Source organism: Aquarana catesbeiana, linkage group LG01, assembly GCF_042186555.1.
Source record: "Aquarana catesbeiana isolate 2022-GZ linkage group LG01, ASM4218655v1, whole genome shotgun sequence".
NCBI lineage: Eukaryota > Metazoa > Chordata > Amphibia > Anura > Ranidae > Aquarana > Aquarana catesbeiana.
In genome coordinates this window covers 517,503,960-517,520,481 of record NC_133324.1, presented here as the reverse complement: position 1 = coordinate 517,520,481, position 16,522 = coordinate 517,503,960, and the positions used below count along the sequence as shown (strand labels likewise).

General features: G+C 45.0%; 1 pseudogene; it reads left to right on the top strand.

Annotated features, from left to right (window-relative positions):
- The first annotated feature begins 1,475 nt into the window (after positions 1–1,475).
- Positions 1,476–13,414, top strand: LOC141126071 (phosphoglucomutase-like protein 5 pseudogene; annotated as a pseudogene).
- Positions 13,415–16,522: the final 3,108 nt, after the last annotated feature.

Genomic DNA, 16,522 nt, shown 5'->3' with positions numbered 1-16,522 from the left:
ATCTTTAAGAAGAGCGATAAAGGGGGAAATGTAGTCCTGATGGATGACAATTCCTATGAGGCAGAAGCGAAGCGACTCTTGGGCGATTCCTCAAAATATAGGAAACTTGACCGAGACCCTTTTCCTATGGTGGTACAGAAGCTGAATAGCATCCTCTTTGAAGCAAAGGCAGCGACTTTACTCAGCCAACGGGAGTTTGAACACCTATTTATGAAGGAGTTCAATGTGCCGACTTTTTATATCATCCCTAAAGTGCACAAATGTCCCGAAAAACCACCTGGTAGGCCAATAGTCTCGGCAATCAAAGGCCCTCTGGAGAGAGTTGGATTATATTTGGACTCTCTCCTTAAAGAGATGGTCACCAGCCTCAGATCCTATGTACAAGACACTCATCATGTACTATCAAAGATAGCTGATTTGAGGAATATTGGTGACTGTCTACTGGTGGGACTAGACGTTGAGTCCTTATACACCTCTATCCCACATCAATGTGGTATAGAGGCAGTAAGGACCTTTCTTGAAATGAAATATGCGGATCTTGGTTCCCAGAACGAGTTCCTAGTAGAACTATTGGAATTCGCTCTGAAAAACAATTTCTTTTAGTTCTCTTCACACTACTACCAACAGATTAGGGGTACCTCGATGGGGGTCGCATGGGCAGCAGCATATGCATGCCTCCATCTTGGGCTATAGGAAGAAGAAGAGGTCTTCAAGTCATCAATGTACTCAGAACATGTGCACACCTGGCTGAGGTACATAGATGACGCACTGGTCATTTGGAAAGGCACCAGGGAGGAAGTACATACTTTCATCGACTTTTTGAATAGGAATGATCGTAACATTCGATTAACCAAATACCCTTCCTGGACCTTCTTATTTCAATTGAAAATGGGAAACTATGCACCAGTACCTTTCACAAAGAAACATCGGCCAACACTCTCTTAAGAGCCGATAGTCATCATCCCCCGTGGCTCAAAAATGGAATTCCTGTTGGTCAATTCCTAAGGATTAAAAGGAACTGCACCCGAAAAAGTGACCTTAAAAAGGAAAACGCTGACCTTTATAAAAGGTTTCGTGAACGAGGCTATTCCCACGGTCAGATCCGTAAGGCCAGGGTCAAAGCAGCATGTAGAAACAGAGAAAGCTTGCTTGCTCTGAAATCTACCCCAAAGAAACGAAAACATGATGACCCAGGCCCGGTAAGAATGATCACCCATTACGGTGCCCAGTGGGAATCCATACGCAACATTTTGAAAAAACACTGGGAAGTATTGCTGAATGGCACTGGAATTAAGGAAATTGTAGGGTTATCGCCTAATCTGGTAGCCAAGAGGGCTAGAAATCTGGGGGACATGCTTATTCAATCGGCGTTTGTAAGGGAACCAAGTCCCAATTGTCTCTCTAATTACCCCAGAAGTAAAGGGATGTATCCATGCAGTAGGTGCCAAATCTGCCCATTCGTGGATCGAACTACTATGTTCCACGATGCCCATGGACAACAATCCTTTGAGATCCGGGATCTCATCAATTGCTCGACAGGTAAAGTAATCTATATGCTCACCTGTCCCTGTTCAAAGATCTATATTGGTAAAACCAAGAGATCTCTCAGGACTCGGATAGGTGAGCATTTACGGGAAATCAAAGGTGAGAGAGATAGAGACCCCGAAAAGTCTCAGGAAAAACCATTAGCTAAGCACTTTGCCTTATACCACCAAGGCAAACCAGATGGCTTGAAAGTAAAGGGCATATATGTACTCAAACTTTCGTCAAGAAGAGGGGACTTCAATCGTATCCTCCTACAGAAGGAGAAGAGGTGGATTTATCGATTGGGGTCCCTTGCCCCTCGGGGCCTCAACACAGAGCTGAATTTACAGGTCTTCTTGGAACCCTAGGGGGATCCATGACAACTAGCATGCTCACCCCTATATGCCAAAACCTGTGTTTTCCTTGAGTGCCAACCTGTACTTACCTCGTTTTTTGCATTCAGAGTTAAGGGGTTTCGGTGACATTTGGCCCCTACGTTGAGGACCAATCAAGACAGCTGTTGACTATACATTCCTTTATTGAGCTAACTGTCACCAATCACTAATCACATTTTTTTTAAATGATTTAGCTCAGCCTGAATCCTCAGCTGTCTGGATTGGTACTATAATTGGAGTTATGCCATCTATTCCCTGTTTTCTATCCATGGGTTATTTCCCTTCTGATCCTCCTTCCAGGGATGTTATTCTATTTTACTTTTATTCTATTCTCTCTCTATGTCCTAAGTCTTGTTAATGTCTTTCTACATGACTTTGTGTCTGTGCCAAGGTAATATCAAGAATGGCGGGGTTAAGCTTATTAAATGATCGGTCTGCTTGTTGACAGATCAATATAAATATGAAAAGCAGTTTGTAGTAAAAACTCAATATCGCTGACCCTGCTACCTCGAGACCCTAAACAACTGTGAGACTGAATAAAACTGTGAGACCGCAAAAACACTCTGAACGGGCAGCCCTATGACAACATATGGTCCTGGATAAGACAAATGAGAGAGAAAAAGAGAAAAAAAGAAAAAAAGATTTCATGTGAATGACTTTATAGTATTCGAATAACTCTAGTTAGAAAGCGAAAGCATGAACTAGGCTTACTTTGTATACAACAAGGTGGGCGGTGTTGCTGTGATGACTTAGCATATATAAGGAAGTGACAGCCCCCAGCCACGCCTAGTCCAGACGAAGCTATGCTACTTTGATAGCGAAACGCGTTGACGTCACAGCAGTCATGTGACGCCAGCCAGACGACACGCCCCCTATGTGGAACATTGCGGGATAGGAGATGTAAAGCCTGACTACCACTCGGTACATACGCTGTAGCTGATCGGCCACACAAGCCCGGTGCACCGGATTTGGTCCTGACAAGAGGAGATCCTCCCATCACACATGAGTCGCCATGAGCCGACAGTTATGAGGAGACCTGGACCAACACATGAATGCAAAGGGAAGCCCACATCAGCTACAAGAGTGGTAACGTAGCGAAGCTCCATACAGTTTCATTTTCAGTTCCTTCTCCCCTATCCCAGCTTCAATGAATTGGCTATCAGTGATTGCTGGGAAGTGTTGTGCCATTCACCAACGGCTTAAGTGTACAAACGGAAAGACCGCTATATAGGTCAATTGACTAGATGGGCAAAACTTTGATGTGACAGCCCATATTCCTGTTTGGACACTATAGTATTGAGCTGTGGGATTGGTTTGGAAGTGGTAACTAGTTGCATGTTCGATTGGACATTTGTGCTTTATCAGAAACCTGAGAGTGCCTGGAGTTCACATTGTTAACACTTACCTGCTACTTGTTTGGCCGCCAAGGGATGCTATATAACGCTAAGGCAACACATAGAAGCTATTATTGTGGTCTCTACATCCATAATTTAAATAAGCATCACTCACCAAAACCAATTTTGCACACTAAACATCAGCCAACCATTGTATTTATGCCTCAGGCACCCCCAGGGGGCCATTCACCGTGACATTGTTAGAAATCCCACTTGGGATAAGAGAATCAGGGACAGTCCCATTTTTTTTCATTCCTTCATACATATTCTACACATTCATGGGATTTTATCGCATCACAATGTCACTGTGAATGACAGACTGGTGTCCGGACCATCTGTGTTGTGGTTGTTTTTACGTTTTATGTTTAATTGTATGGTATGTCTATGTGCATGTTTTTTCCTTTCTGTTTTCTTGAGTGCCTACCACAATCCTGCTTGCCCGGGTGACCGTGTGGTTGTACCTGGTGGAGCATGCAGTGTGTAGCTGTTCCTAATTATACAGGTACATTTTAATTATTAGTATTGTAGCACGTTCCTAGATGGATCAAGTAAATTTTGTAATTTTCTATAAAGTTATCCAGGTGTAGATTATTTGTTGCAGAAGTAGCCACTTTTTTGATCTCAGTAGAGATACTGGGATTTGTTTGTTCTTTATATGCAAGGCAAAGCTAGCTCAACACCCTGAGCACACTGTACCTAGGCTAGAACTTTGTGCTGCAGTACTAGCTGTTGAACTAGCAGAACTAATAACCTCAGAGATGGACATTGACCTCAAGGATATCCAGCTCTACACTTACAGAAAGGTAGTGCTAGGCTACATCTACAATGAGACCAGACGTTTCTATGTTTATGTCAACAACAGAGTGTTGAGGATTAGGAGATCCACTCGTCCAACACAATGGCGCAAAGTACCTACTGACCATAATCCTACAGACCATGCTACAATAGCTGTTGCTGCATGTAACCTTAAAGACACAACATGGTTTACAGGACCTGCATTATTGTACAATGCAGAACAGACTGTTCCTAAGAGTGACACTGTTGAACTAGTAGTTCCAAACTCAGATACTGACATCCATCCTGAGATTTCAACATTTCAGACTGCAACTTCAGACTTTAGACTTCAAAAACAGATTTACCAGATTCTCAAAACGGAAGGCACTTGTTTGAGCTATTTCTTGTCTTATCCATAAAGCTCACTCTTTCAAAGGTGACTCAAACAGCTGTGACTGCAAAGGATGGCATCATTGTCAAAGGATCAGTCCAACATTAGCGCTCCAACAGTCTCAGGATCTTATCATCCACACTGTACAGCATGAAGCCTATGCTAAGGAGATCGACTGTATCTTGAACAGAACACCTATCCCTAGTGATAGTGCCCTGAGAAAGCTTGACCCATTTCTTGATCAAACTGGACTATTGAGGGTAGGTGGTCGTCTAAGACATGCTAACTTAGAATCAGATGAGAGAAACCCTCTAATAGTTCCTAGTCACCACCACATTGCTTACTTGATCATATTACACCATTACCTCCACGTCAAACATCAAGGAAGACTGTTCACAGAGGGAGCTTTATGAGCTGCCGGCCTATGGATAGTTGGAGCTAAGAGATGTGTGAGTAACGTGATCTTTAAATGTGTTACTTGTCGCAAACTTCGTGGCATGCTACAAACACAAAAAATGGCCAACCTTGCAGCCGACAGACTTGCTCTAGACCCTCCTTTCACCAATGTTGGCCTTGATGTCTTTGGCCCTTGGTCTGTTGTCGCATGTCACACCAGTGGAGGTCTCGCAAAAAACAACAAACACTGGGTCATAGTTACCTGTATGGTCTTCAGAGCAGTGCACATCGAAGTTATTGAGTCTATGGACACTTCAAGCTTCATAAATGCCCTCAGATGCTTCATTGCTATCCGAGGCCCTGTAAAACACATCCTCTCAGACAGAGGCACTAACTTTGTTGGAGCAGCCAGGGAACTGCATATTCCTTCAAACATGAACACCAAAGGGGTAGAGAGATATCTCAGAGACCTAGGCTGTTCATGGACTTTCAACCCACCTCACTCCTCTCACATGGGTGGAGCATGGGAAAGAATGACAGGCATAGCCCGCAGAATTCTGGACTCTATCTTTCTGCAAATAGGGACCACAAGACTTACCCATGAGAGTCTGGTAACCTTCATGGCAGAGGTCTCAGCCATCATCAATGCCAGACCTCTAACTCCAGTCTCAAATGACCCAGACGAGTTTTACTTACACCAGCAGCACTCCTTACACAGAAAACTGGAATAATCAGTGCTCCCCATGGGAATTTCACCACTAAAGACTTATACTTGCGCCAGTGGAGACAAGTATGAAGTCTGGCAAATACCTTCTGGGACAGGTGGAGGAAGCAATACCTCTCCACTTTACAGCCAAGTACTAAATGGCAAGAAAACAAGCCCAACCTAAAAGGAGGAGACCTTGTTCTTGTTAAGGACTGTCAGTCCCAAAGGAATGAGTGGCCTTTGGGTCTCATCACCAACACCTTTCCAGGTGAGGATGGAAAGGTCAGAAAGGTGGAAGTCAAGATTCATAGAAAAAAGGAGACAAAGTTGTTCCTCAGACCAGTTTCTGAACTAATTTTATTGTTGTCATCTAAGGAATAAATAGTGGCATCTGACGATACCAGACGGGGAGTGTCATGCCTTCGGCCTATAAGGAAAAATAATATCTTCTGGACTTGCAATACCAACATTGTCCACTAGATGCCACTCTAACAAAAGACTATTGATGAGCAGTGTTCTATGGTTAATACACATTTTCTGTCCTATCACTGGTACTAGCTCCACTTCCTACAAGAGTCTCTTTCATCTTCTCCATTGGGACAGGCCGCATGGGAGCCAGTTAAGCCTGCACTACATGTGTCAGAGGAAAATCCTGGTCCTTCTAAGGCAGCATCGCTGGTATGCTAAAAGATTGTTTACCTGTATACATTTGTGGACATTTGTTTATATTCATGTAATTATTATATGTTCATATATCTGTTCATTTCTAGTTTCACCACGCGCGTGTACATCCTATTCTTATATGGCCACCACCTGTTAATTGTAATAAAGATCCAAAGTTACAGACAGTCTGGTTATTTTAGGATTCAAGGTTTAAGCTGTATGTTAAGCTACATACACGCCAGGGGCAAACGTTTAGCGAGAACAGAACAATTGTATTCTTCAAATTATTCTAGCAATTGAAAAGGATTCTAGCAATAGAAACTTCCAATTCATTTATGTATTTAGGATACTGAACCCGAAATGAATTGAGTGGTGCATCACGCTGTGTTTATGTGTGACTTTGATTTGCTCTACTCCCACAAGCTTGTGTGCGTGTGTGTGTGTTTCTGGACGTGGGGAACGGAAGGTGTGCCAGCACAGGTCAGTACTGTATTTAGTAGTATAGAGGTATTAATCACTATTGGAGATAGACTATAGATTACATAACGAATACTTCTATATCCATTGTATACTGTTTTCTGAGCTGTTAGTTTGGGAATAAACATTTAACAAAGCATTAGGATTGTCTTTTTTTTTTTTTTTTTTTAACAATTTTTTTTTAGCTATTTGGTACTTTTGGCATCTACTGACTATGCTTGCATGCAGGGCAGGTACAAGGGGGGGCTGGAGGGACACTTGCCCTGGGCGAAGTCTTTTGTGGTTGGGGGGTGCCAGATTTCCAGTGGCACTTACATACACAAAACTCACCACCGCATTGGCGGTGCGTGTCAGTGTAGCCGCATGCCAGCTGTCTCCCAAGATCTGCCCGCTGGGCTGCTATGAAAAGCTGCATCCAAGCAATGTGTAGCCCGCAATTGCCTGTCTCACATTGAGCAGATAGCGAGAGTTGTAAGAGCCGCTCAATGTGTAAAACTGTCATGTAATGTAACTGCAAGCAAGGGGGACCAGCTGTCAAAATTCAGCGGTGATTTAGGGGGTTGGCGGGACCGAATAGCTATCAAACACCAGCCAATGGGATGGGGTCTGAGCGGGCCGCTATGTGTATGTGGCTCCACCCCCTTTCTTAAGCAGCCCAACCATTGGCTGGTGTTTGATATCTGTTCGGTCCCGCCCACTCCTGACATTACTGCTGAATTTTGACAGCTGGTCTCTCTGCATGCAGTTACATTACATGACAGATTCACAGACTCAGCGGCTCTTACAAGCCTCACTATGTGCTCATGTGAAAATCCCCCTCTCCTCTGCCAGTGCCAATCAGTGCCACCTGTCGGTGCCCATCAGTGCTGCCAATCAATGCCCATAAGTGCTGACTATCAGTGCCACTAAATTCTGCTAATCAGTGCTGCCTATTAGTGCCAATCAGTGCAGCCTATCAGTGCTGCCAATCAGTGCCACCTATCAATGCCAATCAGGGCCCATCAGTGCTGCCTAGTAGTTCCAATCAGTGCCGCCTATCAGTACCAATCATTGCTGCCTATCAGTGCCACCAAGCAGTGCCCATCATTGGCGCCAATTAGTGGCCATCAGTGCTGCCAATCAGTGGCACCTATCAGTGCCCATCAGTGCTGTCAATCAGTGCTGCCCATGAGTGTCTGTCAGTGCTGCCAATCAGTGCACTGAGTGCAGAGATGGGGAGTTGAACTCAGCAGCCAGGCACATTGTCCATGGGGGGCCGACCTGTTGGGGCACAACTGAAATCTGTTGATGTCTATTAATTCCACATGCCGATCTTTAGTATAATAGGTAATCACCACACTACTATTTACAATAAACTACTGGAGGTAAAATAAAAAAGTGTCAGTAAAAGGCCTGCCGCTAAGCACCGTTACTTGTAACCAGACCACAAAAAAAAGTGCAGCACTAACTTACTGATCAATAACTTAATAATGGTGGAACCCTCTAATGCAGTGGTTCCCAACTCCTGTCCTCAGAACCCAGTAACAGGCCAGGTTTGCAAGATAACTGAAATACATCCCAGGTGTTATCATTTGCTGCTCAGTGATTGCAGTATTCTAGTCTGCATCTCCCCAAGGTAATACTTAAAATCTGGCCTGTTAGTGGGTCCTGGGGACAGGAGTTGAGAACCACTGCTCTAATGTATGGAAATCTCAATAAACTTAAATATTACCACAATACCAGTCTCTGTGATACGCAACTTTACATATAATACACAAACTGAAAATAAGACCTACTGTATAAAATTAAACTTAGCAGGGATGGTGAAAAGCCCTCCTATAGATATCTGCCATACAGATTAACTTCAAGTGCAACAAATTTTAGCTGGGAGGTTCCCACCATTATAGCACTTTGGAATTTTTATTTTTTAGATCGTTACACTTAATTTTATATGTTTTAGTTACTATTATATTGTGAATATTTGCACTTGAAGTTAATTTTCCACCACCCTTGCTAAGTCTATGTCTTTATGGACCTTGCTTTGTGCACTGGTGCGCAGTCGTATTGGAACAGGAAGGGGCCATCCCCAAACTATTCCCACAAAGTTGGGAGCATGAAATTGTCCAAAATGTCTTGGTATGCTGATAACTTAAAGCCTCGTGCACACGATCGGACTTTCTGACAACAAAACCATGGAATTTTGTTTGAAGGGTGTTGGCTCCAACGTGTCTTGCATACACACGGTCACACAAATGTTGGTCAACAATTCTGAACATAGTGACATACAAGACATCCAGCCGATCAAAAGGAAGTTCAATAGCCATGCGCCACCCTTTGGGCTCCTTCTGCTAATATGGTGTTTATCTCGTGTTAGTAGAAGTTTGGTGAGTGACGATTCGCGCTTTTCAGCCTTGTGCTTTTCAGTTTGTTTCTGCTTTTCAGTTCGTATCTGTTTTCCAGTGCGTGCTTGTCAGGTCGTTTCTGTTTTTCAGTGCGTTCTATTTATAGTTTGCTTCTGATTTTCAGTGCATGCTTGTCCAGTTGTTTCTGATTTTCAGGTCGTGCTTGTCAGGTTCTTTTTGATTTTCAGTGCTTTCTGTCAGTTCGTTCTGAGCAGCCGTTCGTTTACTAGCTATGTGGTGTTCTCGCCGGAGAGATCGTGCTATTGTTGGGCTTGGAGTTATTGCTTTGACCCAAGTCCATGTACAGGGGGAGGTGGATTTCTTGGACCAAGAATTGGTTGCTTAATTGTGACCAGTTCTGTCATATGCCTTTGCTACGGGAGCTCCAAGAGAATAATCCTGATGATTTCAGGAATTATCTCCGGATGACAGACCCAGTCTTTCACCGTCTATTGGCTTTGCTGTCCCCTTATATTACTAAGCAGGACACCTGCATGCGGCAAGCCATCTCTCCCGAGCTAAGGCTCGTCGCCACCTTGCGGTACTTGACGACAGGGAGAAGTCTCCAGGACATCAAGTTCACGACTGGGATCTCCCCCCAGGCTCTGGGAATCATTATTCCAGAGACCTGTTCTGCCATCATTCAAGTGCTGCAGAAGGACTATATTCAGGTAAGTTTTATCCTTTAACTATCAGGAACCATGAATCAGACCGAGACAGAAGTATAGTAAAATCACACTTGTTTAATAATAATAATAATAATAATAATAATAAAGTAAACAGAGTAAGCCTAGTCAAAACAAGCCAGAGTTCAGTAACCGGATCGGGTAGTCAGCCAAGCAAATGTCAGAGAGCTAGAGATAAACATAGTAGTCTAGCAAGCAGGATCAGGAGCCAGAAGGAACGTCAGCCGAGCAAGTCTTCAACAGGAACGCAGGAGAAAATATCTGTGATGTTGACAAAGGCGAAGGCAGAGATCAAGTGAGCTTGACTACTTTAAGTAGGCAGGACTGACGAGCAGAATCAACAACAGCTGGGTAACTGTGGAGAGAGATGGGAGTTGGTAATTAGCCGACAGCTAAGTGGCCAGCTCAGAGAAGGAAGGGTTGAGCCCAGCCCTGACAGTACCCCCTCCTCAACGACCCCTCCCCTTTGGAGGACCACCGGGCTTGAGGGGAAAACATCTATGGAAATCACGGAGGAGGACAGGGGCATGTACATCCGAGGATGAGACCCAAGAGTACCCCCTCCAATGCACCAGGTACTGTATGCACCCACAAAACCTACGGGAGTCAACAATGGATTGTACTTCATACTCCTCATGGTTCTCACCCTGTATAGGGTGAGGACGTGGCACCGAGGTGGTAAAGCGATTGCAGACCAAAGGTTTCAATAAAAAGACATGAAACACATTTGAGATGCCCATACTAGGAGGAAGGTCCAAGGCGTAAGCCACTGGGTTAATCCTGCGAAGGATTCGGAAAGGCCCATTAAACTGAGGTGCGAACTTCAAAGAAGGAACACGAAGTCGGAGGTTGCGAGACGACAGCCAGACTCTGTCCCCAACCTGGTAGGAAGGTGCAGGCAGGCATCTGCGGTCAGCATGGAGTCTGTACCTATCATTAGCATGTTTCAAAGCCTCCTGAACTTGTGCCCAAGTGGAACGAAGACCATGGGGATGCTCCTCTAACGCAGGAATACTCTGTGGAACAAATGAGTCAGGCAACATGGCAGGTTGGAAACCATAATTCGCCATAAATGGGGACAATCGGGAAGCAGAATTCAAGGCACTGTTGTGAGCAAACTCTGCCCACGTTAATAGGTCTGACCAGTTGTTATGATGGTCAGAAATATAACAACATAATTGTTCCAAGGACTGATTGGCTCGTTCTGCAGCCCCATTAGAATACGGGTGATACGCAGAGGAGAAAGCAAGTAGAATTCCCAACTGTGCACAAAAGGCTCACCAGAAACGGGAGGCAAACTGACTACCCCTGTCCAAGACAATCACCTTGGGTAGCCCATGTAAGCGAAAGATCTCCCGAGCAAAAATGGAAGCCAGTTCCTTAGAAGTGGGCAACTTTTTAAGTGGAATACAAATGACACATCTTTGAGAACCGGTCAACCACCATAAGGATAACAGTGTTGCCTTGGGTAACTCCACAATGAAATCCCTAGACAGGTGGGTCCAGGGCCTCTCTCCATTGGGTATGGGTTGTAGGAGACCCACTGGAAGGTGTTGTGGAGTCTTACTCTGAGCACACACGGAACAGGCAGCTATGGAGGCAGTTACATCAGCCCGTAGACTAGGCACCAGAATTGTTGGGAATTGGCCCAAACAAGTTGATTCTTACCAGGGTGGCCAGCTGCCTTGGGAGAATGGTAAGTCTGCAGCACGGCAGTATGGAGACTCTCTGGGACAAAGCAACAGTCACAAGGTTTCTCAGGAGGAGCATGGACCTGAGCAGCAAGAATTTTGTCACCCAAAGGAGAAGTAAGACTGGTGCAAACCGTAGCCAGAATACGATCAGGAGGAATCACAGGAACCAGAACCGACTCCAACTTGGAAGTGGAGGAAAATTGTTGTGACAAGGCGTCAGCCCTTACATTCTTAGTACCGGGTAAGAATGAGACAATGTAATTAAAACTCGACAAGAAAAGAGACCATCACGCCCTTCAGGGAGAGAGACGCTTAGCCTCAGACAAGAATGTGAGATTCTTATGGTTAATAAGGATGAGAACTGGCACAGTGGTACCTTCAAGGAGATGTCTCCATTCTTTCAGGGCTAAAATGATCGCCAACAGCTCTCTGTCACCAATCTCTTAATTGCACTCTGCAGGTGACAATTTCCTGGAAAAGTAGCTGTCAGGGCTAGCTCAGTCCTTCCATCTCTGAGCTGGCTGCTCAGCTGTCGGCTAATTGCCAGCTCTCATTTCTCTCCACAGTTAACCAGCTGTTGTGGATCTGCTTGTCAGTCCCGCTTACTTAAAAATCTCCAGCTCACTTCATTCCTGCCTTCGCCTTGGTCACATCACAAGAAACCGTCTCCTGCGTTCCTGTTTAAAGACTGGCTTTGCTGACATCCCTTCTGGCTCCCTATCCTGCTTGCTGTTCCTTTACTTGGATCCCTGACTTCTGGCCTGGCTGATTACCCGATCTGGTTACTGAATTCTGGCTTGGCTGATTACCCGATCTGGTTACTGAACTCTGGCTTGGCTGACTACCCGATCCGGTTACTGGACTCTGGCTATGCTTTGACTACGCTTAATCTATTTACCTTTTTATTTTTATTAATAAACAAGTGTGATTTTACTGTACTTCTGTCTCGGTCTGGTTCATGATTTCTGACAGTAGGCGAAGGCAATGAATCCAGAAGACACAGTCAAGGTTGAGCTATCAAAGCTGAGAGGAGCTTGAAGCTGGAAGGACCCCTGTTACCTATGACTTGATCCTGCTGGGTCCTGCTCCAGATGCTGTAACAGACAAAATTTTTCAAACCAGTAAAACTATAGAGGAGTATGCTATTTGTCCTGACCTGCATGTTGACCTCTCAAGGGTGGGAAGACAAGAGTTTGACCTGGAAAATAAATTTAAGCCATTTAGAGTTGAAGTAGTGGATTCAGTGGAGGTATACCTCAATTTGCTCAGAACACTTTTTGACTTTAATGCTATCAAAAGCTTGCTTACTGGACCCAACCAACTGAAGATAAGAATTGATGCATTGAATGGAGTAATGGGTCCATATGTCCGACGAATTTTGTGTGATGAATTAGGAGCACCTGCCAACTCTGTAGTCAACTGTGTCCCTCTTGAAGATTTTGGTGGGCAGAATCCTGACCCTAACTTAACATATGCCACTGGGCTTTTGGAGGCTATGAAGGGAGGGGAATATGGATTTGGAGCTGCATTTGATGCTGACGGAGACAGATACATGATTTTAGGACAAAATGGATTCTTCGTGAACCCTTCTGATTCCTTAGCAATAATTGCTGCCAACCTCTCCTGTGTACCCTACTTTCGGCAAATGGGAGTTCGAGGTTTTGGGAGAAGTATGCCAACAAGTACAGCCATTGACAGAGTTGAAAAACTAATGAAAGTCCCAGTGTATGAAACACCAACTGGCTGGAAATATTTTGCAAATTTAATGGACTCTGGGCGGTGTTCACTTTGTGGGGAAGAGAGTTTTGGCACAGGTTCGGATCACCTCAGAGAAAAGGATGGACTCTGGGCTGTATTAGTATGGCTCTCGATTATGGCAGCTCGAAAGCAAGGTGTGGAAGAAATTGTAAAAACAAAACACTGGAGTCAATGATACAGCGTCTCCGCAGGCTTCCCGCTGTGCATACACTTCCCATCCAGTTCAGCAAAGAGGAACAGCGTAGTGACGTCAGCGTCATAGGCCACACCCTACGCGTTTCGTCACGATAGGACGTCGTCTGGGGGTTGGGCCAAGTGCGCACTTGGCCCAACCCCCAGACGACGTCCTATCGTGATGGGAAGTGTATGCACAGCGGGAAGCCTGCGGAGACGCTGTATCATTGAGATTACTCTGACACTCGTTTATTTGAACTACTTGTAAGTGCATCTTTTTATTCATTAAATATTATTGATTGGAACGATTACACTATGGGAGCCTTTCTTGCTTTTATTTCCGGAGCCATACAGCCTCAGCCACAGACCCAGATGCTGGTATAGGTTATTGGGAAACCTGTAATCTCCCATATGCCTGGATAGACCTTTGTTGGTCGGTAAGGAGCCTCATATCCACTTGGGTGTATTCACTTTTTGGGAGATTGGATTTCCTTTATCACGGATTTTGGATTAGTTCTTCTTTTTTACGTTTATGAACTTTATATATGAAATTTTTTTAATCGCACTATTTGTGATGGGACTTTGTATGTGCTCTTTTTGGTTTATTTGACACTATTCATTTTAGTATCTCATTATACACATATCCTATAGTGGTCATAAATTATTATGGTAATTTTTCACGTTATTAATTATGATATTATGATATTATGTTTTAATAATTTTTAATAATTTTGGTATTTTCATTTATTGGTTGTCCTTAGCGCTGCATAATATTAATACTAAGTCTTGAAGTCTTGTCCTACCCGTCCTGGGAACACCCGAACCTTGAGGTTGTGGTGTTGTGTCATCCCCAGTTATCCAGTTCATTGATGCTGCCTTTGTAACGCAGCACTCGATTCCGCTGCAGCTGCGTGACACTCCACTTGCCATTGAGGCTCTTGACGGAAGACCTCTACAGCCTGCCCATGTGACTCCGTTGTCCATGGGTCTCTTCACTGTGAGATAATCCAATTCCAAGTCATTTCCTCACCTAGGTTTCCGCTGGTTTATGGTTATCCTTGGTTACAGAGGCACAACCCCTCTTTTGATTGGCTCCATGCTGAGGTTCTCTCCTGGTCACCACAATGAAGTGAGACATGCTTCCAGAAGGTAGCCAAGGTCCTGTGCACCTCTTCACTCTCCTCCCTGCTGGAGGAGTACCGCGATTTTAGCGATGTCTTTGACAGAGGTCAAGCCAGTAGTTTGCCTCCGCACTGGCCTTATAATTGCGCAGTTGACCTTCAACCTGGTGCCATACCCCCTCGTGGTCGGGTTTACCCTTTGTCGGTCTTGGAGGATAAGGCCATGGAGGAGTATGTTGCAGATGCACCTTCTCGAGGTTTCATCCGCAAATCCTCGTCTCCTGCTGGTGCTGGTTTCTTCTTTGTGAAGAAGAAGAGTGGTGAACTGAGACCTTGTATTGATTATAGGGGTCTCAACCATTTCATGATTTAAGAATGCCTACCCGATTCCATTGATTACGGAGTTATTTGACCGCTTCAAGGGAGCAACGGTTTTCACGAAGCTTGATTTGAGAGGGGCATACAATCTCGTGTGGATGAGGGAGGGCGATGACTGGAAAACTGCGTTTAATACCAGAACAGGCCATTATGAGTACCTTGTAAAGCCACCACACAGATGTCTGTCGGGTGCTTCATAAACTAAGAGAAAACAATCTCTATTATAAACTGTAGAAGTGTGAGTTCCATCGGGAACATGTTAAATTCCTGGGCTATGTCATTTCCACTGCTTGTTTTTCGATGGACCCAGAGAAACTTTCGGCAGTCTTACAGTGGCCCCGACCAGTGGGTTTACGTCCTCTGTAGCGTTTCCTGGGCTTTGCCAACGATTATCGGAAGTTTATTTGTAACTTCTCGTCTCTGGTCAAGCCCCTGACTGATATGACCAGAAAGGACGGTAACCCACAGAGTTGGTCTCCGGAGTCCATTAAGGCATTTGAGAGTCTCAAGGCTGCCTTTGTTTCTGCTCCTGTGTTGGCACGTCCTGATCCTACGTTGCCTTTTATCCTAGAAGTTAATGCTTCTGAGACTGGAGTTGGTGCCCTTCTGTCTCAACATCCTAACTCTGAGAGTGCATCCATGTGGCTACTGTAAGAAACCATGAACCAGACCGAGACATTAATACAGTAAAATCAAACTTGTTTATTAATAAAAATAAAAAGGTAAATAGAGTAAGCTTAGTCAAATCATAGCCAGAGTTCAGTAACCGGATCGGGTAGTCAGCTAAACCAGAGTTCAGTAACCAGATCGGGTAATCAGCTAAGCCAGAGTTCAGTAACCAGATTGGGTAATCAGCCAGGCCAGAAGTCAGGGATCCAAGTAGAAGAACAGCAAGCAGGATAGGGAGCCAGAAGGGATGTCAGCAAAGTCAGCCTTTAAACAGGAATGCAGGAGATGCTTTCTTGTGATGTGACCAAGGCGAAGGCAGGAATGAAGTGAGCTGGAGATCTTTAAGTAGGCGGAACTGATGAGCAGATCCACAACAGCTGGTTAACTGTGGAGAGAGATGAGAGCTGGCAATTAGCCAACAGCTGAGCGGCCAGCTCAGAAGAGGAAGGGCTGAGCCAGCCCTGACAATACCACCCTACTCAACGACCCCTCCCCCTCGGATGAGGGAGGTCCAACGTGTAAGCCACTGGGTTAATTCTGCGAAGGATACAGAAAGGCCCAATAAACCGAGGTGCGAACTTCAGTGAGGGAACACAAAGTCGGGGGTCAGCCCAAGAAAGGGTGACCGAAACCAGGGGCTTATCCTTCTGGATAACTGGGGACGAAACAACGCCACCTAAGGTCTGTCCATGACAGGACCTCAAGGTTCTGGCATTCCCTGGACGGGTAGGAAAAGATTTCAAAAAGTGACCTGCCTGGCCACAATAAAGGCACAATCTCTCCCTCCTACTAAAGGCTCTCTCATCCACAGAGAGACGCATGAAGCCCAAGTGCATGAGTTCATCTTCACTGACCGACTCGGTACCAGCAGGCATGGGAGGCGAGGGAGGCACGAGTGGGAATGCAAAGCTCAGGGGCAAACGTACAGGAGGCTTCCGCAA